The 26,952-nt window shown below is 45.6% G+C and overlaps 1 long non-coding RNA gene across 2 annotated transcripts; it reads left to right on the forward strand.

Moving 5' to 3' along the window:
* Window positions 1-313: 313 nt before the first annotated feature.
* LOC144318702 (uncharacterized) lies at window positions 314-26,572 on the forward strand. Of its 2 annotated transcripts, none has more exons than XR_013384760.1 (3): window positions 314-3,114; window positions 6,982-7,118; window positions 8,630-9,077. It is a non-coding gene; the product is annotated as an uncharacterized LOC144318702 (long non-coding RNA). The 2 variants fall into 2 exon arrangements; XR_013384759.1 differs by lacking the exon at window positions 8,630-9,077 and adding an exon at window positions 24,130-26,572 and having other exon boundaries at window positions 316-3,114.
* Window positions 26,573-26,952: the final 380 nt, after the last annotated feature.

Below are 26,952 nucleotides of genomic sequence, written 5' to 3' on the forward strand. Positions count from 1 at the left end.
CGGAGAAGGACAAACATTATATGTTCTCATTCATTTGGGGAATATAAATAATAGTGAAAGGGAATATAAGGGAAGGGGGAAGAAATGTGTGGGAAATATCAGAAAGGGAGACAGAACGTAAAGACTCCTAACTCTGGGAAACGAACTAGGGGTGGTGGAAGGGGAGGAGGGCGGGGGGTGGGAGTGAATGGGTGACGGGCACTGGGTGTTATTCTGTATGTTAGTAAATTGAACACCAATTAAAAAAAAGGGGGGGGGGGAAAAGCATAGTGGGTTTTTTAATTTTTTTTTTTTTGGCATAGTGGGTTTTGAGGATACGTATATCAACAGAATAAAGGCCATGTAGGAAGGCCCGCAGCTGACATCATCCTCAAGGGTGAAAACTTGAAATCGTCTCCCCTAAGAGCAGGGGACAAGCCAGGGAAGTCCCCTCTCAGCACTGGAAGTCCTACCATAGTCAACAGACAGGAAACAGAAAAGGTTCCACACCTGTAAGGAGGACGTCAAACTGTCCCTATTTGCTGAAGATGTGGCATTAGAAACAGGAAACCTGAGAGACTCCACCAAAAACTGTTAGAACTAATGAGTGAATTCAGTAAAGTTGTGGGACACAAAATGAACAGAGATCAGTAGCCTTGCTGTGTCCCGACAATGAGCACTCAGAAAGGAAATTCAGGACATGACTCCCTTATCAGGAGCATCAAAAAGAACAAAATAATTAGACTGAACCAAGGGAGTGCAAGACTTGTACACTGAAAATTACAAGACTTTGGGAGGACATCCTGGGCTCGTGGGGTCGGAGCCTTCATCTTGTTAAAATGTCCACAGTTCCAGAAGCCACCTGCAGTTCCAATGTCATTCCTATCAAAACCATGGTGGCCTACTTTAGAAATAGAAAGAGCACTCCTAACATTCGTCCACCCCCACAAATTTGCTGGACAGCAGATCAGTATAGGAGAAGCAGGACACAGCTGGACGCAGCACTTTCCTATTTCAAACGATGTCACAGAGACACAGGATAAAGCAGTGTGGTTCTCGGGCCCCCGGCTGGCTCCGTTGGTTAAGCATCCGACTCCTGACCTCACCCTTGGTCTTGATCTCAGGGTCATGAGTTCTAGCCCTGTGCTGGGCTGTGGACGAGGCATAGAGCCTACTTAAACAAACCAAACCCACCGGGGTGTGGTTCTGACATAAGCTGAAGGAGCAGAATGGAGAGCCTGGAAGAAAATGCACTCTGATACAGTCAACTGATTTTTTAAACTTAATTTAATTTAAACCCAATTAATTAACAGTATAGTGTATTAAACTTTCAGAGGTAGAAGTCAGGGATTCACCAGTTGGAGATAACACCAGTGCTGATGATATCTCGTGCCCTCCTTCATGCCCGTCTACCAGTTACCCTGTGTCTCCACTCTCCTCCCCTCCAGCGACCCTCAGTTTGTTTCCTGTGATTGAGTCTCTTTTTCCTCCATCTCTGTTTTCATCTTATTTGTTTTTCCTTCCCTTCACAGATGTCCATCTGCTTTGCTTCTTTAATTTCACCTATGAATGACACCATACGGTCATTTTCTTTCCTGACTGACTTATTTCACTTAACATGATCCCTCTAGTTCTATCCACATCATTGCAAATGGCAAGATTTCCTTCTCTTTGATAGCTGAGTAACATTCCTATCATCTATCTATCTATCTATCTATCTATCATCTATTACCATCATCTATCTCCCATCCTCTTTATCCATCATCTGCCCGAGGGCACCGAGGCTCCTCCCACAGTGTGGCTACTGTGGACCCGGCTGCTGTGGACATTGGGGTGCAGGTGTCCCCGAGTCTCACTGCATCTGTATCTTTGGAGTGAGCTCCAGGCCGTGCACCTGCTGGTCGCAGGGCGGCTCTATCGGCAACTTCCTGAGGAGCCTCCGCACTGTTTCCAGGGCGGCTGCACCAGCCCACGGTCTGCCCACAGTAGAAGAGGGTTGAGTGAGTTTTGCAGGACGTGGTAAAAGTCTGGTCCACATTTCATTTCGCGTCCTGTGGGCTCCAATTCATTGTCCTTAAGTGTTTCTGGGGAAGCTGGGTGTTGGGCTCCTTTTCAGTGAGACGTTTCCGAAGCTCACAGGCCTCAGCTGGAGCCTGGAAGGAGGCAGGTGCGGCCCCTGGAGCAGGGACGCCGCCTCCTGCACGGCCTCCTGCAGTGCCTGAGCGTCCCGCAGGGGGCGCCCGAGCCCAAACCCCGCCCAGGGGGCGCGCATTGGCAGTAGGCCTCGACCGCCTGCACTAACAGGAGCCAGCCTGTGCTGGGGAGGCCTGAGGAGGACGTGGGGAGCGTCCACGCTGATGAGCCCCAGGCTCCTCAGGACCCGCGGGGAGGCTTCAGGAAGATGTGGGCCCGCATCCACGCTGACAGGAGCCCCTGGGCCTCCTCAGGACCCGCGGGGAGGCTTCAGGAAGATGTGGCACCGCGTCCACTCTGACAGGAGCTCCCGGCCTCCTCAGAACCCGCCGTGAGGCTTCGGGAGGACGTGGGGCCACGTCCACACAACAGGACGCTGACCTCCTCAGGACCCCCGGTGTAGACTTCGGGAAATATGGGGATGCGTCCGTGCGGACAGAAGACCCCAGCCTTGTCAGGGCCCGTGGTGAGGCCTAAGAAAGATGTGGGGACCGCATCCACACTGACAGGAGCCCCCAGCCTCCTCAGGTCTTATGGTGAGGCTTGAGGAAAATGTGGGGCCACGTCAACACTGACAGGACCCCCGTCCTCCTCAGGACCTGCACTTTGGCTTCGGGACATATGGGGCTGCGTCTATGCTGACAGGAGCCCACAGCCTCCTCAGGACCCGCGGTGAGTTTTCGGGGGGACATGGGGCCATGTCCAGGCTGACAGGAGCCCCCGGCCTCCTGAGGACCGCTGTGAGGCTTCCAGAGGATGTGAGGCATAGTCCACAGTGACAGTAGCCCCCGTCGTCCTCAGAACCCGCTGACTATGACTCAGGAACACATGGGGCCACGTCCGCACTCACAGGAGCCCGGCTTCCTCAGGACCCCCTGGAGGACTCTGGAGGCGCCGTTGGGGGCCACATCCACATCAGAAGGGACTACTCAGAACCACAGGGTAAGTGAATGGGTAGAATTAATGGTAGGGTCATGGGAGGGGAGGCAGTTGGTGGTTAGAGTTAGGTTAGATGTTAGGGGTTAATGATTATGCTTATGGTTATGGATTAGAGGTTAGGGTGAGGGATAAGGGTAAGGGTCAGTGGTTAGGAGTTAGGATGGGGGTTAGGGATTAGGGAAAGGGGTTAGGGTTAGGGTTAGGGACAGGATTTAGAGTTAGGGTTAGGGTTTAGGCTTTAGGGATTAGGGCTGGAGGTTAGGAGTTGGGGTTAGGGTTATGGTTAGAGTTAGGGTTGGGCTTAGGTTTGCAGTTAGGGTTAGGGGTTAGGGTGTGAGTTAGGGTTAGGGGTTAGGGTTAAAGTTAGGGCTAGGTTTAGGGTTAGGGCGAGGGTTAGGGTTAGGATAGGGGTTAGGGCTAGGTTTAGGGTTAGTGTTTGGTTAGGGGTTAGGGTCAGGTCAGGGTCAGGGTCAGGGTATGGTTTTGGAAAAGAGTAAGAGATAGGGTTAGGGAGTGGGTTAGGGGTTAGTTTTAGGGTACGGGTTAGGGTACAGTTTGGGGTATGAGATAGGGTTAGTATTAGAGGGTTATGGTTAGATTTTATTTATTTAGGTCTTTTCTCTTTTCTCGTTGATAAGGCTGGCTAGGGCTTGATTCATTTTATTAATTATTTTGAAGAACCAGCTCTTAGTTTCGTTATTCCATTCTACTGTTTTGTTGTTTCTGTATTGTTTATTTCTGCTCTCATCTTTATTTTTTCCCTTCTTCTGTAGGCTTTAGGCTTTGTTTGCTATTCCTTTTCCAGGTCCTTTAGGTGTAAGGTTAGGTTGTGTATTGGAGACTTCTTGTTTCTTGAGGTGGGCCTGTATTGCAATGTACTTCCCTCTTAGGACTGCCTTTGCTACATCCTAGAGGTTTGGAGAAACATGTTTTCATTTTCATTTGTTTTAAATTTCCTCTTTAATTTCCTGGTTGCTCCATTCATTCTCTAGTAGGATGTTCATAATCTCCACATATTTTTGGTCTGTCCAAATTTTTTCTTGCTGTTGACTTCGAGTTTCAGAGCGTCGTGATCCAAAAATGTACAGGGTATGATATCAACCTTCTTGTACCTGTTGTACCTGTTGAGGGCTGATTTGTGGCCCATGATATGATCTGTTCTGGAGAATGTCCCATGTGCACTTGAAAGGAATGTGTATTCTGCTTTAGGATGAAATGTTCTGACTATATCTGTTGAGTCCCTGTGGTCCAGTGTGTCAAGGCTATTGTTCCCCTGTTGATTTTCTGCATAGATGATCGGTCCATTGCCATAAGTGGGTGTTAAAATCCCCTGTTATTGTATTATTATCAGTGAGTTCCTGTATGTTTGTTGTTAATTGGTTTCTATATTTAGGTACTCCCATGTTGGCAGCATAAATATTTAGTTGTTTGATCTTGATAGTCTTTTTAATTATGAAATAATGCCCTTCTTCATCTCTTCTTACAGTATTTGTTCTTTTTTTTTAATTTAAATATTTTATTTATTTCTTCATGAGAGATACACAGAGAAGCAGAGGCAGAAACATAGGCAGAGGGAGAGGCAGGCTCCCCAAAGGGAAGCTGATGTGGGACTCGATCTTGGGATCCCAGGATCACACCCTGAGCCAAAGGCAGATGCTCAACCACTGAGCCACCAGGTGTCCCCCAGGGTTTGGTTTCAAATCTAGTTTGTCTGATATAAGTATGGGTCCTCCAGCTTTCTCTTGATGTCCATTAGCGTAATAGATGATTTTCCATCTCCTGACTTTCAATCTGCTGGTGTCTATAGGTCTAAGGTGAGCATCTTGTAGGCAGCATACAGATGGATCTTGTTTTTTAAGTAAAGATTTTATTTATGAGAAAGAGAGAGAGAGAGAGAGGCAGAAAATTAGGCAGAGAGAGAAGCAGGCTCCCCACCAGGAGCCCAATATGGGACTCAATCCCAGACTCCAGGATCACACCCTGAGTCAAAGGCAGAGGCTCAACCCCTGAGCCACCCAGGCATCCCGGATCATGTTTTTTTAAGCCACTCTGATACCCTATATCTTTTGATTGGAGCATTTCGTCTATCAGCATTCAGAGTGATTATTGAAAGATATGAACTTAGTGCCTTTGTGTTACCGGTAGAGTTGGTGTTTCTGGTGACGTTCTCTGGTCCTTTCTAGTCTTTGTTGCTTTGGTCTCTTTTTTTCCCCCACTAGAAGAGTCCCTCTTAAAATTCCTTACTGGACTGGTTTAGTGGTCATGAACTCCTTTATTTTTTGCCTGTCTGGGAAACTCTTTATCTCTCCTTCTATCCTGAATGACACCCTTGCTGAAGAAAGAATTCTTACAAATTGAACTCCAATAAAAAAAATTTTAAAAACATAAAATCAATTTTTGCAATTATGATTGAGGAAAATGGAATTTTATGTTCAGAAATTTTTAATTTCTTCCTAGGGAGATTAAATAAATTTTGATGATTATTCTTAAAAAAACAAAAGAAAGAATTCTTGGCTGCATACTTTTCCCATTCAGCATATTGAAGATTTCCTTCACTTCCTTCTGGCTTGCCAAGTTTGTGGACAGATCTGCTGCAAACTGATTCATCCTCCCTTGTAGGTTAAGGACTACCCCCCCCAAGCCCCACCTCTGCTGCTTTCAGGATTCTTTTCTTGTCTGTGTATTTTGTGACTTTGACTCTGATGTGCCTGGGTGATGGTCAGCTTCTGTTGAATTTATTGGGAGTTCTCTGTGCTCTCGATTTCAGTGTCCGTATCCTTCCCCAGGTTAGAGAAATTTACATAATTTCTTCAAATAAAACTGCCCCCCCCAAAAAAAACTTCTGCCCCCTTTTCTCTCTCTTCATCTCTGAGTCTCCTATGATATGAATGTTATTGTTTTAATAAGTGGCTGAGTTCCCTAAGTCTGCCTCTGTGGTCCATAACCTTTCTTGTTTTTAAGGCTTCCACTTGGGACTGCATCTCAGTTATAGCATTTTTAACGTTGGCCTGACTAGATTTTAGTTCTTTTATTTCTACAGTAAGGGATTCTCATTTTCTTCTGTGCTCTTTTTCCAGCCCAGCTGCTATCTTTATAATCATTGTTTTAAACTCTAGTTAGACATCATATATGTGTATTGATGAACTTCCTGGCTGTGAGTACTACCTCATGTTATTTTATGGAGGTGAATTTCTCCATCTTATTATTTTTTCCAGAAAAGAAAGGAGGAAGAAAAAGAAAAACAATAACAACTGCCCTCCCAAAAAAACACCAGATTCTGTGTTTATTTTGGCCTGCTTGTTAAAAGATTCTAAATCCCAAAATAAGAAACACAATTAAAGTACCATGAAAGTAAACAAAAATAAGAAATATATAAGGTACATACATAAAAATTAAAATAAAGCAATTAATAAAAAAAATAAAAAAAAAATAAATGAAAATGAAGCACAAAGTACAAAGGAAGCTAGACTCTACTTTCCCAGCAGAGCTGAAGCTCTGCAGCCTCTGTGGTCCGACCACTTGGTGGCAGCGAGTGGTCTGTGCGGGGTCTGGGGACGGGCCCATGGCGTTGATTGTCAGGTGCACATCTGCCTGGGAGATGCACCTGCGGGGTAAGAGGCGGGGTGGGCGTCAGCGCCTCTGGCCTCCAGCGGGCGGCGCTGTGCTGCTCCCTGAGACTCGGCGCTGATGGGAGGGATGCGGGTGGGTTCGCTGGGTCCTCTGGCTCTGGGGCTGAGCATCCCGCCCCCCAGTCTGCAGGGGCCTCCACAGAAGAGCCCCCAAGCCCCCGGGTCTCCGCCGCTTCTTTCAGAACCCTGCGTTCACTCTGCCTGCGTCCGAGCTTCTTTTGGTTTTGTTTTTTTATCTCAGACTGTTGTGCCCAAGATTGCGAATCCGAGAAACCACCAAGGAGCTGACACCGATGCAAACACACGAAGGTTTGTTTACAAGCTGGAGCTTGTGTCCAAGTATACCCGACACAGCGGAGCAGGGACTTGGACCCCGAGGTGGGTTCTAGCTGAGTTTTATGGGCTGGTCTAGGGGACCTCCAGAAGTGGGGGGAGGAATTTCTCAAGTTCTGTTTACATTCTGATATGGGGCTTTCAAGGGCATTGAGCTCTGTTCTCATTCTAATATGGGGCTTTCTGGGACCTTAAGCTGTAAGCTGGGTTTTTTTTTTTTTTTTCCTGTAACTGAAGTAATGTAAATTTTAGCTCTTATTCACAGGGGCCTGGGATGGCAGTACTTGTGCTAACACTGAACTTAAAGTGGAATGGCTTTAATTTTCTCAGCCTCCACACAGACAAGTGACTGAATTTTAAAACTCCAAATTTTAGGGGCTGCCCTGGTGGAGACCTGTGCTCTTCCTGCCCAGGAGGGTGTCCTCCCACTCCTGGCCTTTGCTGGCCTGTCCCAGGAATGCGGCCCCGTGACTGCACAGGGGTTTGCAGCTTATGGCCACACAGGGCAGACAGCTGGCCCTAGTCCCGCTGCTCTCAGCCGAGTTCCCACGCCTGTGCCTGGGAAAAGTTGGCGCCACCGTCCTTGGGACCCCTGGGATCCTGAGCCAACCCTGTCACTCCAGGGACTGCCCCCCACTTCTCCACCTGAACACCTTAAGGCTGGTGTGTCCCCCACTCTAGCAGACTTCTGAAAGTTCAGATTTTGTGCTCTGCTGCTTATTATAATATTATGTGTAGACCCGTCAGCTGGCTCCCTGCCCTTGTGGGATCCGGGGCTGTGTCTCCCCAATATCAACTGATTGATGTTTTTTAAGAATTTATTTTTCTGTAATCTCTACACCCAACATGGGGCTTGAACTTGCTACCCCAAGAAATTAAAAAACTTCCTTAAAAGTGTTTGTAAAATATCAACTAAACTTCGGATTGGTCTTTGGATCCAGAAGGAGAACTTTGATGCCTCCACAGAGCATGTTGGTAGACTACAGGGCTTGTCGCTGGGGAGCGACTGTCAGCCCAGGATCACATATCTCTTGATTTCCAATGAGAGGGCTTCATGTCGGGGTGTTCTTTTGAAGAGACAAATGAGTCAAAGGGAGCAGCATGTGGGGTCCTTAACCTGGACCCGAACCCTGACCCTAAACACCTTATCCCGAACCCAAAACCTAACACTAACCCTAACCCGAACCCGAACCCTAACCCCAAACGGAACATGAACCCTCACCTGACCCTAACTTTCCCGAACCTGAAGCTGAACCCAAAACTGAACCCTAACCCTAACCCTACCCCTAAACCATAACCCTTATCTGTAAGCTTAGCAGTAACCGTTACACTCACACTAAACCCTAATCCTAACCCTAATCCTAACCCTACCCCTAACCTTAACCCAAATGCTACACCGCAAATCTAACCCTAACCCCAACCCGAAGCCTAACACTAACATTAAGCATAGTTCCATTTGGAACTTAGGTGTGACATTCCATTGTGTTGGATGTATCGTGTTGGTCAAAACACATCACGAAACACCTTGCGGTGACACAGGGATATTTATGCCACAGGTCATTATTGCTGGGAGCCATTGTGAAGGCTGCAACCCCCAGAGCCCAGAAGGAGGCACCTCGGTCTCATTCAAAATAGAACAGGATACAATTGGACTGTTTGACTACAGAAGATGACCATGGCTGCATCTTGTAGCATTCCCACCCCATCATGCTGCCCCCATTGAAATGAGGCCAGAGGTAAAGTGACCATTGTGATATTACATTGCTGGTACCCAGGCCACTTTCAAGTGGTACCCCATGCCACATCTCACCCCTTCATGTCAATGCACCATCCTTAAAATTGCGCCTCAGATACACAGGGCACCAGCTCACGTGCATTACAAATATCATCCATAGACCCCTGATGATGTCCCTAGGAAGGAGATTCTGCCTCTTCTATCACCGTGCAGGGTGGGAACCTGGGGACTATGTGAGAGACACGGTGGGTTAGATAGGTCACAGATCTGGGAAAGCAAGCACAGAAAGAAAGGTCTGAAATCAGCTCCGTCTCCAGAAAAGTAGGACCTTCCTTGCATTTTCAGAGAGTTGTGGCTATGGCATTTTTGGCTCCTGATGTACAGTGAAGGAGATGGCATGGGGTAAGCAGTCATCTGCCAAGAAGGGGCTCTGGATAGGTCTGACTGAAGGGAGGGGCCCAAGGGCTGGAATCTTGAAAAAGTGACGTCACTTCCTTGGGGACAATTGTGTAACGGATTTAGAACTCTGGTAACCAGGAAGCTGCATTGAACAATGTCCCTCTTTCCAGCTCACTTAACTGGAGCCAGTCAAGAGAACAAGATGTTCTGTTGCTGTTGCCCTTCTTTCAGTGGCTCTGGGCTTCAGAGAGTCCAGACAGAGAGATGTTCATGTCGCTATGGATGTCAGCTTGGCTCTCTTCACTGAAGCTTCTGGTTATGTGCGGGAGACCTCAACAGGTACCGCAAGGCACCTGGGGGAAGCCACTGGAGAGCAGGCCACACTGTAATCTCAGCTGAGGGGGCTCGCACCTCTTTCGCCCTCATTGGGTGTGTGTCCATTTGTGTATGTGTAAGAGGGTGTGTTAGTGTGAGACTGTGTGTGTGTGTACATGTGTGTGTGTGTGTGCGTGCGTGTGTGTGTAGAGGGGACAGAGGAGAGGAACATGCCCTTCATGGGCAGAAGCCAGCTGCCACGGTTTGGAAACCTGACACATCATTGGTGTTCAGACGCCAGGTCATAGCAGGCAAGATGAGAAGGTGAGTGCTGAGGGCCAAGCTCAACTTCAAGTATGTAAATCATGAGCACAAGAGTCTCCTTCATCTGGCTTCTCCTTGCCAGATGTCCCTTCAGCTGCCCCTGTGCTGTGAAGCGGAGAACATGAATTCTAAAGGGGATGTCCCCTTGTTGTGTTGTGGACGGAGTACCCTAATGTCTCTTGGCCCTGTATATACGGGACACTGTATTTGCAGAGCTACACCCAGGAGATCTTGGAGGAGATGTTCTGTGGCTTCAACCATTCTAACTCCCTAGACAGTGATCGGGTGCACCAGGCAAACAAGGAGCAGTGCTGTTCTGAGATGAGAATGGGAAGAGGGTTCTGCACAGAGAGACGGCCCCCACACAAACATGGAGAGAAACCTGGGGCCCTCCCATAGTGTTTCCACATGAGTACTGCACAGGCCCAAACGCAGAGACCTGAACCTCTACTCCTAACCTCCGGCTACGTCTGAGGTGATAAGACACTGTTCCCCTAGGTTGGAATGGTGCAGAAGAGATTTCATGCTTTTGAGGAGTGGGGGTGGTTTGTTTTTTCCCTCAGAGCAATGAGTGTCTTTGCGTTTCACTACCATTTTCCTTATTTCACCCAGGCGCCCCAGGTATCCTGTGTAGAACGTGGTTCCACTGTCGTTGCACAACGTCTGCAGACCTCACAATAGATCACACTAAAGAGGGTGATTTAAGACAAAAGGAAGGGTGGGATGAAGCCATTCTCTATGTTTATCTCTAAGGTGTCATGTGCCAGAACACATCAGATCATTGTAGGCCCAATGAGTCATGAGCTGTGTCCTTAGAGGTCCTTGTAGTACTCCATCAATGGGGCTGTCTGCCACAGTGATTCAGCCATTCAAGGCCCTTGGCACTTGAGATGATGCCATTCTCTTGCCATGTCTGCCCTACTGCAAGGAGCACCTTGTGTGTCCCACAGACTGTTAAGTTGCTTGATCTGCCATAACCTGGAAGCCCAGTTTGGGTGGAAGCCCTCTGATGTCTCCTGACCCAAGTAGCTGGCTCTGTCTTTTTTATAGAGATCCACAAAGGAAATCTTGGATGAGTTGCTCCAAGGGTTCAATTTACTCCATCTCCAACTAAGAAGCACAGGTGCATCAGGACACCGACTACAAGCATGGCTGGTCTGGGATGAGAACAAGTCCCATCATGGTGAAAGTCAGGACCCACAGATGATCAGGGCAAGGCAAGAGCCCAGGCTAGAAACAACTGGCTCCCCTGGGGCCTGCCGAAGAAGGTGCTCTCCCCTGATCCTTCCTCCCTAGGTCAGGATCAGACCAAGTTACATCAGCTTAGGGGAAATGCCATGCAGCCCATGCTTTGGTCTCCTCTCAGGCCCCATCTGTGGGATCTTGAGCAGCATTTGAGGTGCTAACCCTCTGTGTTCTATCTGCAGTGGGATGTTTACAGATGACTCCATGGAATACTGGTCATCGTCAAAGCTCTGAGTTGAGAGAAATGCGGGTGTTGCTCAGCTACTGTAATGTGTTGAAATTGCCAATGCTCTGCCCTGCATCCCAACCAACCAATGGTATTTTGAAGCCTAGAACCTTTTTCTGTGTGGACCCTGAAGTCCTTTGTCCTGCACAACTTCCCGAGGGGATGGGTGTCTCTGGGCTGAGCGCCAGACCCTGTTCTTCCCAGTGGCCCGTGGTTTGGAAGCTGACTACAGTGCCCCTCCTTGTGTCTCTGCTGTGGAAAGGAATCATCCACCCTGACCCCATGTGAGGCCTGGACCATGCGGACACTCGGGGAAGGCAGAATGGATACTTTTGTACAGGCCCTGCTGCGATCCTTCCAGGAGAGGAGCCTCTCAGAAAACGCATCGTTTTCCGTGTCTACCAGGTGTTCAGCACAGCCCAAAGGGTCCAGGGCCAGCAGCTCCACAAGTGAGTGACCACCCCGTACACAGCACAGCCTGAGGCTCGCCTCTACTACTGGCATGTTTTGGGAATGTCACTGCACCTCTCTGAGCTTCCTTTTCCTCCTCTGAGAAGGGCTGTGGAAGAGGATGAACCTCATGGGGCTACTGTGGGCAATCCTGGCAGAAAACATGGTCTTGACTTCTCTGCTGTCTGACCATGTCGAAAGGGCTGTTGGGCATCGTCCTGTGGAGCAGCTGTCTCTCCCCAGCAAAGAAGCTCTCCCCATCAAGCCTCATGGGCCAGTGGCACCCTTGGTGGACAGAAGCACGTGGAAAGCAGGCCGTTTTCCTGTTTGCAAAAGACTTCTGGGATTCCATCTAACTGGCCCTACTCCTTGTCCTTCATGTGCCCATAGCAGAGGTCACTGGGGAAGGCAGAGCAGCTCATGGTCCACTCAGAAGACGGAAAGTGCTGGTTGGGATTCCTTTCTGCAAGAATAGAGATAAAGCACCTAGGATTGCAGACACATTTCTAAGCACTAAGCTCATTGAAAGAATCCAGTAGATGCACTGTCTCGGTCTCAGGTCTAATCAGAGTGTCAGACAGTCAATCACTCTACCTGTCGTAGGCACGCATGTCCACAGTTGGTTAGATGTGACATCTTCATGGCCACCACATGGGATGAATGGATCCACCCACATTTCAACCACTCGGATGGACGATCAGATCAAGGAAGGGCACTTGGTGGCTCAGTCAGTGAGGCCCCTGCTTTCAGGTCAGGCCATGATCCCAGGGACCTGGCTTTGAGACCTCCATTGGGCTCCCTGCTCAGTGGGGAGACGGCTTCGCCCTCTCCCCCTGCAGCTCACCCTGCTTGTTCTCTTTCCCTCTCTCCAAGAATTTAAAAAACTTCCTTAAAAGTGTTTGTAAAATATCAAGTAAACCTTGGATTGGTCTTTGAATCCAGTGGGAGAAATTTGATGCATCAGAGGGCTTCCACCAAAACTGGGCTTCCAGGTGATGGCAGATCCATCAACTAAAACAGTCTGTGGGGTCACACAAGTTGCTCCTTGCAGCACGGCAGACATGGCAAGAGAATGGCATCATGTCAAGTGCCCAGGGCCTTGAATGGCTGAATCACTGTGGCAGATGGCCCCATTGATGGAGTACTACAAGGACCTCTAAGCACACAGCTCATGACCTATTTGGCCTACAACAACCTGATGTGTTCTGGCACATGACACCTTAGAGATAAACATAGAGAATGGCTTCATCCCACCCTTCCTTTTGTCTTAAATCACCCTCTTTAGTGTGATCTTTTGTGAGGTCTGCAGACCTTGTGCAACGACAGTGGAGCTGCATTCTACACAGGATATTTGGGGCGCCTGGGTGAAATAAGGAAAATGGTAGTGAAACGCAAAGACACTCATTGCTCTGAGGGAAACATGCAAAACACCCCCGCTCCTCAAAAACATGAAATCTCTTCTGCACCATTCCAACCTAGGGGAACAGTGTCTTATCACCTCAGACGTCGCTGGAGTTTAGGAGTGGAGGTTCAGGTCTCTTTGTGGTTGGGCCTATGTGGCACTCATGTGGAAACACTACGGGAGGGCCCCAGGTTTCTCTCCATGTTTGTGTGGGGGCCATCTTTCTGTGGAGAACCCTCTTCCCATTCTCATCTCAGAACAGCACTGTGCCTTGTTTGCCTGGTGCACCCGATCATTGTCTAGGGAGTTTGATATGCTGAAGCCACAGAACATCTCCTCCAAGATCTCCTGGGTGTAGCTCTGCAAATACAGTGTCCCGTATATACAGGGCCAAGAGACATTAAGGTACCTCCTCCACAACACCCAAGGGGACATCCGCTTTTGAAATCGTGTTCTCCGCTTCACATCAGAGGGGCAGCTGAAGAGACATCTGCCAAGCAGAAGCCAGATGAAAGAGACTCTTGTGCTCATGACTTACATACTCGAACTTGAGCTTAGGCCTCAGCACTCACCTTCTCATCTTGCCTGCTATGACCTGGCATCTGAACACCAAAGATATGTCAGGCTTCCAAACCGTGGCAGCTGGTTTCTGCCCAGGAAGGGCATGTTCCTCTCCTCTGTCCCCTCTACACACACACAGTCTCACACAAACACACACTCTTACATACACAAATGGACACACACCCAATGAGGGCGAAAGAGGTGCGAGCCCCCTCAGCTGAGATTACAGTGGGGCCTGCTCTCCAGTGGCCTCCCCCAGGTGCCTTGCGGTACCTGTTGATGTCTCCCGCACATAACCAGAAGCTTCGGCGAAGAGGGCTGAGCTGACATCCATAGTGACATGAACATCTCTCTGTCTGGACTCTCTGAAGCCCAGAGCCACTGAAAGAAGGGCAACAGCAACAGAACATCTTGTTCTCTAGTTAAGTGAGTTGGAAAATGGGACATTGTTCAATGCAGCTTCCTGGTTACCAGAGTTCTAAATCTGTTACACGCTTGTCCCCAAGGAAGTGACGTCACTTTTTCAAGATTCCAGCCCTTGGGCCCCTCCCTTCAGTCAGACCTATCCAGAGCCCCTTCTTGGCAGATGACTGCTTACCCCATGCCATCTCCTTCACTATACATCAGGAGCCAAAAATGCCATAGCCACAATTCTCTGAAAATGCAAGGAAGGTCCTACTTTTTTGGAGACGGAGCTGATTTCAGACCTTTCTTTCTGTGCTTGCTTTCCCAGATCTGTGACCTATCTAACCCACCATGTCTCTCACATAGTCCCTAGGTTCCCACCCTGCACGGTGATAGAAGAGGCAGAATCTCCTTCCTAGGGACATCATCAGGGGTCTGTGGATGATATTTGTAACACATGTGAGCTGGTGCCCTGTGTATCTGAGATGCAATTTTAAGGATGGTGCATTGACATGTAGAGGTGAGATGTGGTGTGGAGTACCACTTGAAAGTGGCCTCAGGACAGCCCCTGTGGCGCAGCGGTTTAGCGTGGCCTGCAGCCTGGGGTGTGATCCTGGAGGCCCGGGATCAAGACCCACGTCATGCTCCCTGCGTGGAGCCTGCTTCTCCCTCTGCCTGTGTCTCTGCCTTTCTCTCTCTCTCTCTCTCTCTCTTTCTCTGTGTCTCTATGAATAAATAAATAAAAATCTTAAAAAAAAAAGACAGTGGCCTCGGTTCCAGCAATGGAATAGTACAATGATCTCTTTAACTCTGGCCTCATTTCAATGGGGGCACCATGATGGGGTGGGAATGCTCCATGATGCATACATGGTCATCTTCTGTTGTCAAACCATCCAATTGTGTCCTTTTCTATTTTGAATGAGACCGAGGTGCCTCCTTCTGGGCTCTGGGGGTCATAGCCTTCACCATGGCTCCCAGCGATAATGATCTGTGGCATAAATATCCCTGTGTCACCTCAAGGTGTTTCGTGACTGGGATCTGATGAACAGGATACATCCAACACAATGGTATGTCACATCTAAGTTCCAAATGGAACTATGATTAGGGTTAGGGCTAGCATTTGGGTTGGGGTAAGGGTTAGTTTTATAGTGTAGGGTTAGGTTTATGTTTAGGGTTAGGGTTAGTGTTTAGGGTGAGTGTAAGAGTTACTGTTTAGCTTAGCGATTAGGGTTATGGTTTATGGGTAGGGTTAGGTTTCAATTTTGGCTTCAGGTTCAGGTTCTGGAAGGTTAGCGTCAGGTGAGTGTTCATGTTCCGGTTGGGGTTAGGATTCAGGTTAGCATTCGGGTTAGGGTTAGCATCAGGTTTAGGGAAGGGTTCTTGTTCTAGTTCGGGTTAGCATTTGGTTTTGATATTGGGATAAGGTTTGTTTAAGGTTAGGGTTCAGGTCTAGGTAACGTAACCCACTGTGGCTCCCTTTGACTCATTTGTCTCTTCACAGGATCACCCCGACATGAAGCCCTCCCAATGGAAATCAAGAGATCTTTTTTTTTCTATTAACCATTTTTTAATAAATTAATTTTTATTGGTGTTCAAGTGTTTTATTGGTGGCCGAGTTCAAAAAGGGTGTTGCCTGTGTTCTCCTCTAGGATTTTTGATGGAATCTTGTCTCACATTTAGATCTTTCATCCATTTTGAGTTTATCTTTGTGTATGGTGAAAGAGAGTGGTCTAGTTTCATTCTTCTGCATGTGGATGTCCAATTTTCCCAGCACCATTTATTGAAGAGACTGTCTTTCTTACAGTGGATAGTCTTTCCTCCTTTATTGAATATTAGTTGACCATAAAGTTGAGGGTCCACTTCTGGATTCTCTCTTCTGTTCCATTGATCTATGTGTCTGTTTTGTGCTAGTACCACACTGTCTTGATGACCACAGCTTTGTAGTACAACCTGAAATCTGGCATTGTGATGCCCCCAGATATGGTTTTCTTTTTTAAAATTCCCCTGGCTATTCGGGGTCTTTTCTGATTCCACACAAATCTTAAAATAATTTGTTCTAACTCTCTGAAGAAAGTCCATGGTATTTTGATCGGGATTGCATTAAATGTGTAAATTGCCCTGGGTAACATTGACATTTTCACAATATTAATTCTGCCAATCCATGAGCATGGAATATTTTTCCATCTCTTTATGTCTTCCTCAATTTTTTTCAGAAGTGTTCTATAGTTTTTAGTGTATAGAATTTTTGCCTCTTGGTTAGGTTTATTCCTAGGGATCTATGTGATCCTGGGCTGACAGTCGCTCCCCAGCGACAACCCCTGTAGTCTCCCAACCTGCTCTGTGGAGGCATCAAGGTTCTCCTGGATCCAAAGACCAATCCGAGGTTTACTTAATATTTTACAAACACTTAATGAAGCTTTTAAATTTTTGGAGAGAGGGAAAGAGAATAAGCAGGGTGAGCTGCAGGGGGAGAGGGCAAAGCAGGCTCCCTGTGCCGGGAGTCCAATGGAGGTCTCAAAGCCAGATCTCTGGGATCAAGGCCTGACCAGAAAGGAGGAGCCTCACTGACTGAGCCACCCAGTGCCCTTCCTTGATCTTATCATCCATCCGAGTGGTCGAAATGTGGGTTGATCCATTCATCCCATGCAGCGGCCATGAGTTCCTTCAATAATTTGTCTTTTGTGGACATTGCTGCTATAAACATCGGAGTGCATGTGTCCCGGCATTTCCCTGCATCTGTATCTTTGGGGAAATCCCCAGTAGTGCAATTGCTGGGTCATAGGACAGATCTATCTTTTAACTCTTTGTGGAACCTTCATACTGTTTTCCAGAGTGGCTACACCAATTCACATTCCCACCAACAGTGCAGGAGGGTTCTCCTTTCTCCACATGCTCTCCAAATTTGTGTTTTCCTGCTTTGTTAATTTTCCCAATTCTCACTGGTGTGAGGTGGGATATCATTGTGGTTTTGATTTGTATTTCCCTGATGACAAGTGATCCGGAGCATTTCCTCATGTGCTTCTCGGCCATGTCTATGTCTCCCTCTGTGAGACTTCTGTTCATGTCTTTGGCCTGTTTCATGATTGGATTGTTTGTTTCTTTGCTGCTGAGTTTAATAAGTTCTTTGTAGATCTTGGAAACTAGCCCTTTATCTGATACATCATCTGCAAATATCTTCTCCCATTCTGTCCGTTGTCTTTTAATTTTGTTGACTCTTTCTTTTGCTGTGCAAAACCTTCTTATTTTGATGAAGTCCCAATAGTTCTTTTTTGCTTTTCTTTCTCTTGCCTACATGGATGAATCTTGCAAGAAATTACTGGGGCCAAGTTCAAAAAGGATTTTGCCTGTGTTCTCCTCTAGGATTTTGATGGAATCTTGTCCCACATTAAGATCTTTCATCTATTTTGAGTTTATCTTTTTTATGGTACAAGTGAGTTGTCTAGTTTCATATTTCTGCATGTGGATGTCCAATTTTCCCAGCACCATTTATTGAAGAGACTGTCTTTTTTCCATTGGATAGTCTTTCCTCCTTTGTCGAATACTAGCTGACCATAAAGTTGAGGGTCCACTTCTGGATTCTCTCTTCTGTTCCATTGATCTATGTGTCTGTTTTTGTGCCAGTACCACACTGTCTTGATGACCATATCTTTGTAGTACAACTAGAAATCTGGCATTGTGATGCCCCCAGCTATGGTTTGTTTTTTAAAATTCCCCTGGCTATTCGGGGTCTTTTCTGATTCCACACAAATCTTAAGATGATTTGTTCCAACTCTCTGAAGAAAGTCCATGGTATTTTGATAGGGATTGCATTAAACGTGTAAATTGCTCTGGGTTACATTGACGTTTTCACAATATTATTTCTTCCCATCCATGAGCCTGGAATATTTTTCCATCTCTTTGTGTCTTTTTCAATTTCTTTCAGAAGTGTTCTGTAGTTTTTAGTGTATAGATCCTTTACCTCTTTGGTTAGGTTTATTCGAGGTATGTTATGTTTTGGGGTGCAATTGTAAATGGAATTGACTCCTTAATTTCTCTTTATTCAGTCTCATTTTTAGTGTATAGAAATGCCACTGACTTCTGGGCATTGATTTTGTATCCTGCCACACTGCCAAATTGCTGTATGAGTTCTAGCAATCTTGGGGTGGAGTCTTTTGGGTTTTCTATGTAGAGTATCATGTCCTCGGCGAAGAGGGAGAGTTTGACTTCTTTGCCAATTTGAATGCCTTTTATGTCTTTTTGTTGTCTGATTGCTGAGGCTAGGATTTCTAGTACTATATTGAATAACAGTGGTGAGAGTGGACATCCCTGTCTTGTTCCTGATCTTAGGGGAAAGGCTCCCAGTGCTTCCCCATTGAGAATATTGGCTGTGGACTTTTCATAGATGGCTTTAAGATGTTGAGGAATGTTCCATCTATCCTTATACTCTGTAGAGTTTTGATCAGAAATGGATGCTGTATTTTGTCAAATGCTTTCTCTGCATCGATTAAGAGTATCATATTTTCTTGTTTTTTTCTCTTCTTGATATGATCAATCACATTGATTGCTTTATTAGTGTTGAACCAGTCTTTCATCCTGGGGATAAATCCTACTTGGTCATGGTGAATAATCTTCTTAAGGTATTGTTGGATCCTATTGGCTAGTATCTTGTTGAGAATTTTTGCATCCATGTTCATCAGGGATATTGGTCTATAATTCTTTTTGGTGGGGTCTTTGGTTTTGGAATTAAGGTGATGCTGGCCTCATAGAGCGAATTTGGAAGTACTCCATCTCTTTCTATCTTTCCAAACAGCTTTAGTAGAAGAGGTATGGTTTCTTCTTTAAACGTTTGATAGAATTCCCCTGGGAAGCCATCTGACCCTGGACTTTTGTGTCCTGGGAGGTTTTTGATGACTGCTTCAACTTCCTCCCTGGTTAATGGCCTGTTCAGGTTTTCTATTTCTTCCTGTTCCAGTTTTGTTAGTTTGTGGCTTTCCAGAAATGTGTCCATTTCTACTAGATTGCCTAATATATTAGCGTATAGCTGTTCATTGTATGTTTTTAAAATCGTTTGTATTTCCTCGGTGTTGGTAGTGATCTCTCCTTTCTCATTCATGATTTTATTAATTTGAGTCTTCTCTCTCTTCTTTTTAATAAGGCTGGCTAATGGTTTATCTATCTTTTTTTTCTTATTAATTCTATCAAAGAACCAACTCCCTGGTTCTGTTGATCTGTTCCACAGTTCTGCTCTCAATTTCATTGAGTTCTGCTTGAATCTTTATTAACTCTCTTCTTCTTCTCAGCGTAGGATTCTATTTGCTGTTTTTTTCTCTAGATCCTTTAGGTATAAGGTTAGCTTTTGCATTTGAGTTCTTTCCAATTTTTGGATGGATGTGTGTATTGTGATGTATTTCCCCCTCAGGACTGCTTTTGCTGTATCCCAAAGATACCAATCTTTTGGTATCGGTTCAGACCCAATTTGTGACCCAGTATGTGGTCTATTCTGGAGAAAGCTCCATGTGCACTTGAGAAGAATGTGTGTTCCGTTGAGTTTGGATGTAAAGTTCTGTAGATATCTGAGAAATCCATCTGGTCCAGTGTATCATTTAAAGCTCTCATTTCTTTGGAGATGTTGGTTTAGAAGACCTATCGAGTGTAGAAAGCGCTAAATTGAAGTCACCAGGTATATTATTATCTAAGTATGTCTTAATTTTGGTTATTAATTGATATATTTGGCAGCTCCCACATTCGAGGCATATATATTGATGATTGTTAAGTCCTCTTGTTGGATTGATCCTTTAAGTATGATATAGTGTCCCTCTTCATTTCTCACTACAGTCATCGGGGTAAATTTTAGTTGATCTGATAAAAGGATGGCTACGCCTGCTTTCTTTTGAGGACCATTTGAATGGTAAATGGTTCTCCAACCTTTTATTTTCAGGCTGTAGGTGTCCTTCTGTCTAAAATGAGTCTCTTGTAGACAGCAAATAGATGGGTCCTGCTTTTTTTTTAAATTTTTATTTATTTATGATAGTCACAGAGAGAGAGAGAGAGAGGCAGAGACATAGGCAGAGGGAGAAGCAGGCTCCATGCACCGGGAGCCCGATGTGGGATTCGATCCCGGGTCTCCAGGATCGCGCCCTGGGCCAAAGGCAGGCACCAAACCGCTGCGCCACCCAGGGATCCCCGGGTCCTGCTTTTTTATCCAGTCTGACACCCTGCGCCTTTTGATGGGGTTATTAAGCCCATTCACATTCAGAGTTACTATTGAAAGATATGAGTTTAGTGTCATCATGATACCTATTCAGTCCCTGTTTATGTGGATTGTTCCATTGGACTTCCTCTTAAAGAGGAATTTTAAGATTCCCTCTTAAAATTTCTTGCAGAGCTGGTTGGAGGTCACATATTCTTTCAGTTCCTGCCTATCTTGGAAGCTCTTTATCTCTCCTTCTATTCTGAATGAAAGCCTTGCTGGATAAAGTATTCTTGGCTGCATGTTCTTCTCCTTTAGGACCCTGAATATATCCTGCCAGCCCTTTCTGGCCTGCCAGGTCTCTGTGGAGAGGTCTGCTGTTAATCTAATATTTCTCTCCATAAAAGTCTGGGATTTCTTGTCTCTTGCTGCTCTAATGATCTTCTCTTTATCTTTGGAATTTGCAAGCTTCACTATTAAGTGTGGAGGATTTGAGCAGTTTTTATTGATTTTTTGGTGGGGGAATCTCTCTATTTCTTGGATCTGAATGCCTGTTTCCCTTCCCAGATCAGGAAAGTTTTCAGCTATGATTTGTTCAAATACATATTCTGGCCCTCTGGCCCTTTCGGTGCCCTCGGGAACCCCAATTAAACATAGATTTTTTTCCTCAGGCTGTCATTTATTTCCCTTAATCTATCCTCATGATTTTTTAATTGTTTTTCTCTTTTTTCCTCCATTTCCCTCTTTGCCATCAACTTGTCTTCTATGTCACTCACTCGTTCTTCCACCTCGTTAACCCTTGTCATTAGGACTTCTAGTTTGGATTGCATCTCATTCAATTGATTTTTAATTTCTGCCTTATTAGATCTAAATTCTATGGTCATGAAGTCTCTTGAGTCCTTTATGCTTTCTTCTAGAGCCACCAGTAGCTTTATAATAGTGCTTCTGAATTGGCTTTCTGACATTGAATTGTAATCCAAATTTTGTAACTCTGTGGGAGTGATGACTGTTTCTGGTTCTTTCTTTTGAGGTGAGGTTTTCCTTCTCATCATTTTGCTCAGTGCAGAGTGGCCAAAAACAAGTTGTATTGGGAAAAGCAGAAAAAGAGAGAAGAGAAAGAAGAAAAGAAAAAGAAAAAAAGAAAAAAAGAGAAGGAAAGAAAAAAGGGGGGAAGCAAACAGAAAACAAAAAACAAGGGGGAGTGTCCTCTGATTTTGTATACTGTAAATCCCTCGACTTCCCCCAGAACTTTCTAGTGCCGCTTGGTCAATTACTTGCTTTTCCCCTGACCTTCTAGCTGGTCTTCTGGGGGAGGGGCCTGCTGTGTTGATTCTCAGGTGTTAGCACTTGGGGGAGTTGCTCAGCCTCCTGCCTTGTGCAGGGCTCAGTGAAAGTTGCTTAACCTGTTTATTCCGTGAGGCCAGTGTGAAGCTCAGTGAGGGTTGTTTATCCTGTGAGGCCCCAGGAGGTAAAACAACAGTAGCAGCGACCAGCTCTCCAGCCCTGGAGTCACCTCCTGCAGGAACTATGGAGTTCTCAGTCCACAGGGGCCTAGATGCTCCGGGGCGGGGCCGCTGATCTGCTCAGCTCGGGGCAGAAGCGTCCTTGCTGTCCTGTGCCCTCCCGGCCACTGCCTGTCCTGGGGGGTGCGCTGGATCTTGGACTGTGCCCCCAGCACCCTGTGCTCCCGGGCCTGTGCTGTTGGAATCGTAGTCCCGGCCACACAGCTCCCTCTGCCCACAGCCTCTGCCTGAGCTGCCCCCGAGCTGCTCCCGGGTCCAGCCATGCACGTGCTGCAGCCCTTTAGGGAGCTTGGCCGTGGGGTTTGGCATGCTCTCCCTGGGACGTAGGTCCTCTGTTAGTGTCCCAGGGAGCCTGAGCGCATCCCCGCCCCTCCTGGGATCCTGCCCCAACTCCCTGCCAGCGCCTTTCCATGCAGGAGGATTGTTGAAGCTCCTGCTTCTCCGGGACAGGGCTTTCCTGTCCTGGGTGCACTCGCTGCGGCCTTAGCCTGGCTGCTCCCGGGGCCCCTCCCCCTTGGGTGCCTTTTGTTTCTTTATTTCTTTTTTCCGCATCTTCCTACCTTGATAGAAGCGTGAACTCTTCTCACTGTAGCATTTCTTCCAGAACTGAAGGGGATACTATGGGACACTGTATTCTCAGTAAACTTGTTTCAGGTAGAGTCCTGTCTGTGTGCTCTTCTGGGGGAAAGGATAGCTGAGTTGGCTCTGAGTCACCTGTCCCAGTAAAGAAAAACAGTTGCCTAGCACCAGGGTGCAGGACTTGATGTCAATGGCTTCCACCCCTATTGGGGGCCACTGTGTTGCCCTCTGATGTCCAACAGTGTTTTCAGCCTGGGTAAAATGGTGACACCCCCCTCTGTTCAAGAAGCCCTCACTGAAGCCAGGGTCATCAGGGAGCCAGTGCCAGGTATCTTGCATTTATCTCTGGTGGGCTGGGATTCAAAGCTCCAATTCATAAAGGAGCCACCACCACTTGGATGTGCTTCCTCCTCTGCATTAGAGGCTCCATGCACTCTGACTATGTTCTTTGTCACAGAAAACCAGTCTTCTGCCCTTGAAGTGGGCACTTTCTATGCTGTGGCACCTCAAATAGCAGTAACCAGGTTATCCCCTCTCTGCACAGGCCTCTGTCCCTTGGAGATTAAAGGCCATTTGTTGATGCCTACAGTGTCTTTTGTCCTTGGAGACAGTATATATCCTCTTCCCTATGTAATCCAGAAAGGGGAACAATCTCTCCCAGTGTGACCCATGAGAACCCTACACCACTTTGTGCCTGCTCCCCATCCAAAGTCTTCCTTCTCACCAGGAGCACTCACTACAGCTCCATTCTGGAAAAAGTATCATACTTCCCAAAGCTCAGAGTTTGAGCTATGATCACTGTAAAAAACCTGTGCCACTCAGCTCCCCCAACTCCCCAGTCTGTGGTCCAATAGGTTTTCTTTTTTTTGTGAACCCTACATCTCCTCTCTCAACCTCTCTTTCTCTTAACTTTCCCTATGCAAAGGGTTCCCTCCTCTGTGCAACAGGGCAGCTCTCTCCCCTAACTCACTTCCACACACCTCCACCTGTCACATTGTCTCCCTCCAACCATGGAAATCCTTCTTCCAATACTCAGATCCATTTCCTGGGTATTTCAAATTATCAATACAGCTGTGTTCCAGGGATGAGGAAAGCCCAGGTCCCCCTCCTTCTCTGCCATCCTAGCTCTAACCCACCCCAGGTGCTTTTCAAACTGCTGCTTCTCTGCAGGGCTGATTGTTGTGCTTTTTTTAAGGACAGGGGTTCAGCTTTCTATTGCCTTCCAGGTCCACCAATGAGCCACTGATTTTTAAAATTCCAGGCTTTGAGTCCCTCTGTTTGCAAGAAATCATGAAATTCAGCCTCTCTGGTTTTCTGACATCTTTTTTTAAATTAAAAAAAAAATCCTAGAGAAAGCTTTTGTTTTGTTTTGTTTTGTTTTTCTTGCACTCATTTTCAATCAAGGAGGCAAGTGTCCACATTTATCTTTCTTTTGTGAAGATTTATATTTCTTATTCGAGTTTTGAGAGAGATGGTTTTTCCTGGTTCAGGCTCAATATATCTACAAGCAACACAAATTATCCACTGTGTATGAACACTGAACTGCTTTGTTACTTAATTGTATAAAGTCCAGAAAAATCCAAAACATGGGCCGACACTTCCACTTACCTATGATGATCTGTTTCAGAATTTGTTCACTCTTTTTACCTTTGTAGACATTGTAGATTTTACTTACTTTTCCACCAGTTCAACCACTCATCCTTTCATTTTCTTTTTGTTTCAGAACTTTTAGAATTCTTTTACCAGGAAGATCTTTGAAGGATCTGAGTGCCATCTATTAGGAAATGAAGGCTCTTTATGTTCCCAAGGCTTGATTTTTATTATTGTTTTTTTTTTACTCTAACTGTATATATTGCCATTTATTTTACTGGACAATGTATTAATTTTCTGTGGATACTGTAACAAATTATGATAAGATAAATGGCCGAAACCAATGAAAACTAATTCTTTCACAATTTTGGAATCCTAAAATCTGAAATCAGTTTCACTGGGCCAAAATCAAAGTGTTGGCAGAGCTAGGCCTCCTCCAGAGGCACTAGGGGAAGCTCCATTTCTTACCTCGACTTACTTCTGGAGGCTGCTGGCTTTCTTTGATTTGTGGTCTCATTACCCAATCTCTGCCTCTCTGTTTACATTGACTTCTCTTCTGTCTGTGTGAAATATCTCTCTACCTCTCTTTTAATAAGGAAACTTGTAGTTATATTTAAATGCTACATGGATAATCTAAGATAATCTCTTCATTTTAAGATCTTTAATTTTTTTTATTTAAAGATTTTATTTATTTATGAGAGAGAGAGAGAGAGAGAGAGGCAGAGACAAAGGCAGAGAGAGAAGCAGGCTTAAAGCAGGGAGCCCGGTGTGAGACTCGATCCCAGAACCCTGGGATTATGCCCTGAGCCAAAGGCAGACGCTCAACCACTGAGCCACCTAGGCAACCAAAATCTTTAACTTAATCATAGCCAACAGACTTGTTTTTGGAAATTGGGTAACATTTGCAGGTACCAGGGATTAGATCTCATTATTTTAGAGGACATCTATCAGTCTACCACTTTCAGCTACGTTATCATCACTATCTCCTTACCAGCACATTTATTATTATCATTATTCTAGTTACTTATCTTTCTGGGTATACTAAGATGGAGTTAATTAATTTGGTGGCTAAGATCATGGACAGATGTAAAGTTTAAAGTTCTTATGATCGTTTTTTTCAGAAGTCAGTTTTTAAAAAATAACATATCCTGATTCATAGCATCAAATTTATTTTATGTGATACATCAAGTTTGTTTCTTTACTTTTATATTCTATATTGTGATAGTTATATTGACAAATTATACTATGTATTGACTACCACTAAGTGTATCACAGTACAAATATCATCTCATCGAAGCTAAAATAACCCCATAATAGAAAAATTTTCTTATCTACTTTTAGCCAAGTAGGAAATAAGTGCTGGAATGATCAATTAACTTGACTATTACAGTATAGCTAAGTGGTTTGGAGCTGGGATTGAAAATGAAGATTTTCAGAGAATCTATTCATGGCAGTCATATTGATTCATATTCTCTTGTAAACTAAAAGCAAAAATGAATTATTGGGACTTCATCAAGATAAGAAGCTTCTGCACAGCAAAAGAAACAGTCAACAAAACTAAAAGACAACCTACAGAATGGGAGAAGATATTTGCAAATGACCTATCAGATAAAGGGCTAGTATCCAAGATCTGTAAAGAACTTATTCAACTCAACAGCAAAGAAACAAACCATCCAATCGTGAAATGGGCAAGAGACATAAACAGAAATCTCACCGAGGAAGACATAGACATGGCCAACAAGCACATGAGAAAATGCTCATCACCTGCCATCAGGGAAATACAAATCAAAACCACAATGAGATACCACCTCACACCAGTGAGAATGGGGAAAAATAAGAAGACAGGAAGCCACAAATGTTGGAGAGGATGCGGAGAAAGGGGAACCCTCTTGCACTGTTGGTGAGAATGTGAACTGGCGCAGCCACTCTGGAAAACTGTGTGGAGGTTCCTCAAAGAGTTAAAAATAGATCTGCCCTACGACCCAGCAATTGCACTGCTGGGGATTTACTCCAAAGATACAGATGCAATGAAACGCTGGGACACCTGCACCCCGATGTTTCTAGCAGCAATGTCCACAATAGCCAAACTGTGGAAGGAGCCTCGGTGTCCAGCGAAAGATGAATGCATAAAGAAAATATGGTTTATGTATACAATGGAATATTACTCAGCCATTAGAAACAACAAATACCCACCATTTGCTTCGACGTGGATGGAACTGGAGGGTATAATGCTGAGTGAAATAAGTCAATCGGAGGAGGACAAACATTATATGGTCTCATTCATTTGAGGAATATAAAACATAGTGAAAGGGAATAAAAGGGAAAGGAGAAAAAATAAGTGGCAGATATCAGAAAGGGCGACAGAACATGAAAGACTCCTAACTCTGGGAAAAGAACTAGGGGTGGTGGAAGGGGAGGTGGGCGGGGGGTGGGGGTGACTGGGTGGCAGGCACTGAGGTGGGCACTTGACAGGATGAGCACTGGGTGTTATTCTGTATGTTGGCAAATTGAACACCAATAAAAAATAAATTTATTAAAAAAAAAAAGAAACGACAAATACCCACTATTTGCTTCGACGTGGATGGAACTGGAGGGTATTGTGCTGAGTGAAGTAAGTCAGTCAGAGAAGGACAAACATTATATGGTCTCATTAATTTGGGGAATATAAAAAATAGTGAAAGGGAATAAAGGGGAAAGGAGAACAATGAGTGGGGAAATATCAGAAAGGGAGACAGAACATGAGAGACTCCTAAATCTGGGAAATGAACAAGGGGTGATGGAAGGGGAGCTTGGCGGGGGGAGGGGGTGACTGAGTGATGGGCACTAAGTGGGGCACTTAGCGGGATGATCACTGAGTGTTATGCTATATGTTGGCAAATCAAACTCCAATAAAAAAAGAAAACTAACAGCTATTTGTGGTATTTATTTATTACAGTTTCACAAATTCTAAATAGAT

Source organism: Canis aureus, chromosome 8 (genome assembly GCF_053574225.1).
Source record: "Canis aureus isolate CA01 chromosome 8, VMU_Caureus_v.1.0, whole genome shotgun sequence".
Lineage (NCBI taxonomy): Eukaryota > Metazoa > Chordata > Mammalia > Carnivora > Canidae > Canis > Canis aureus.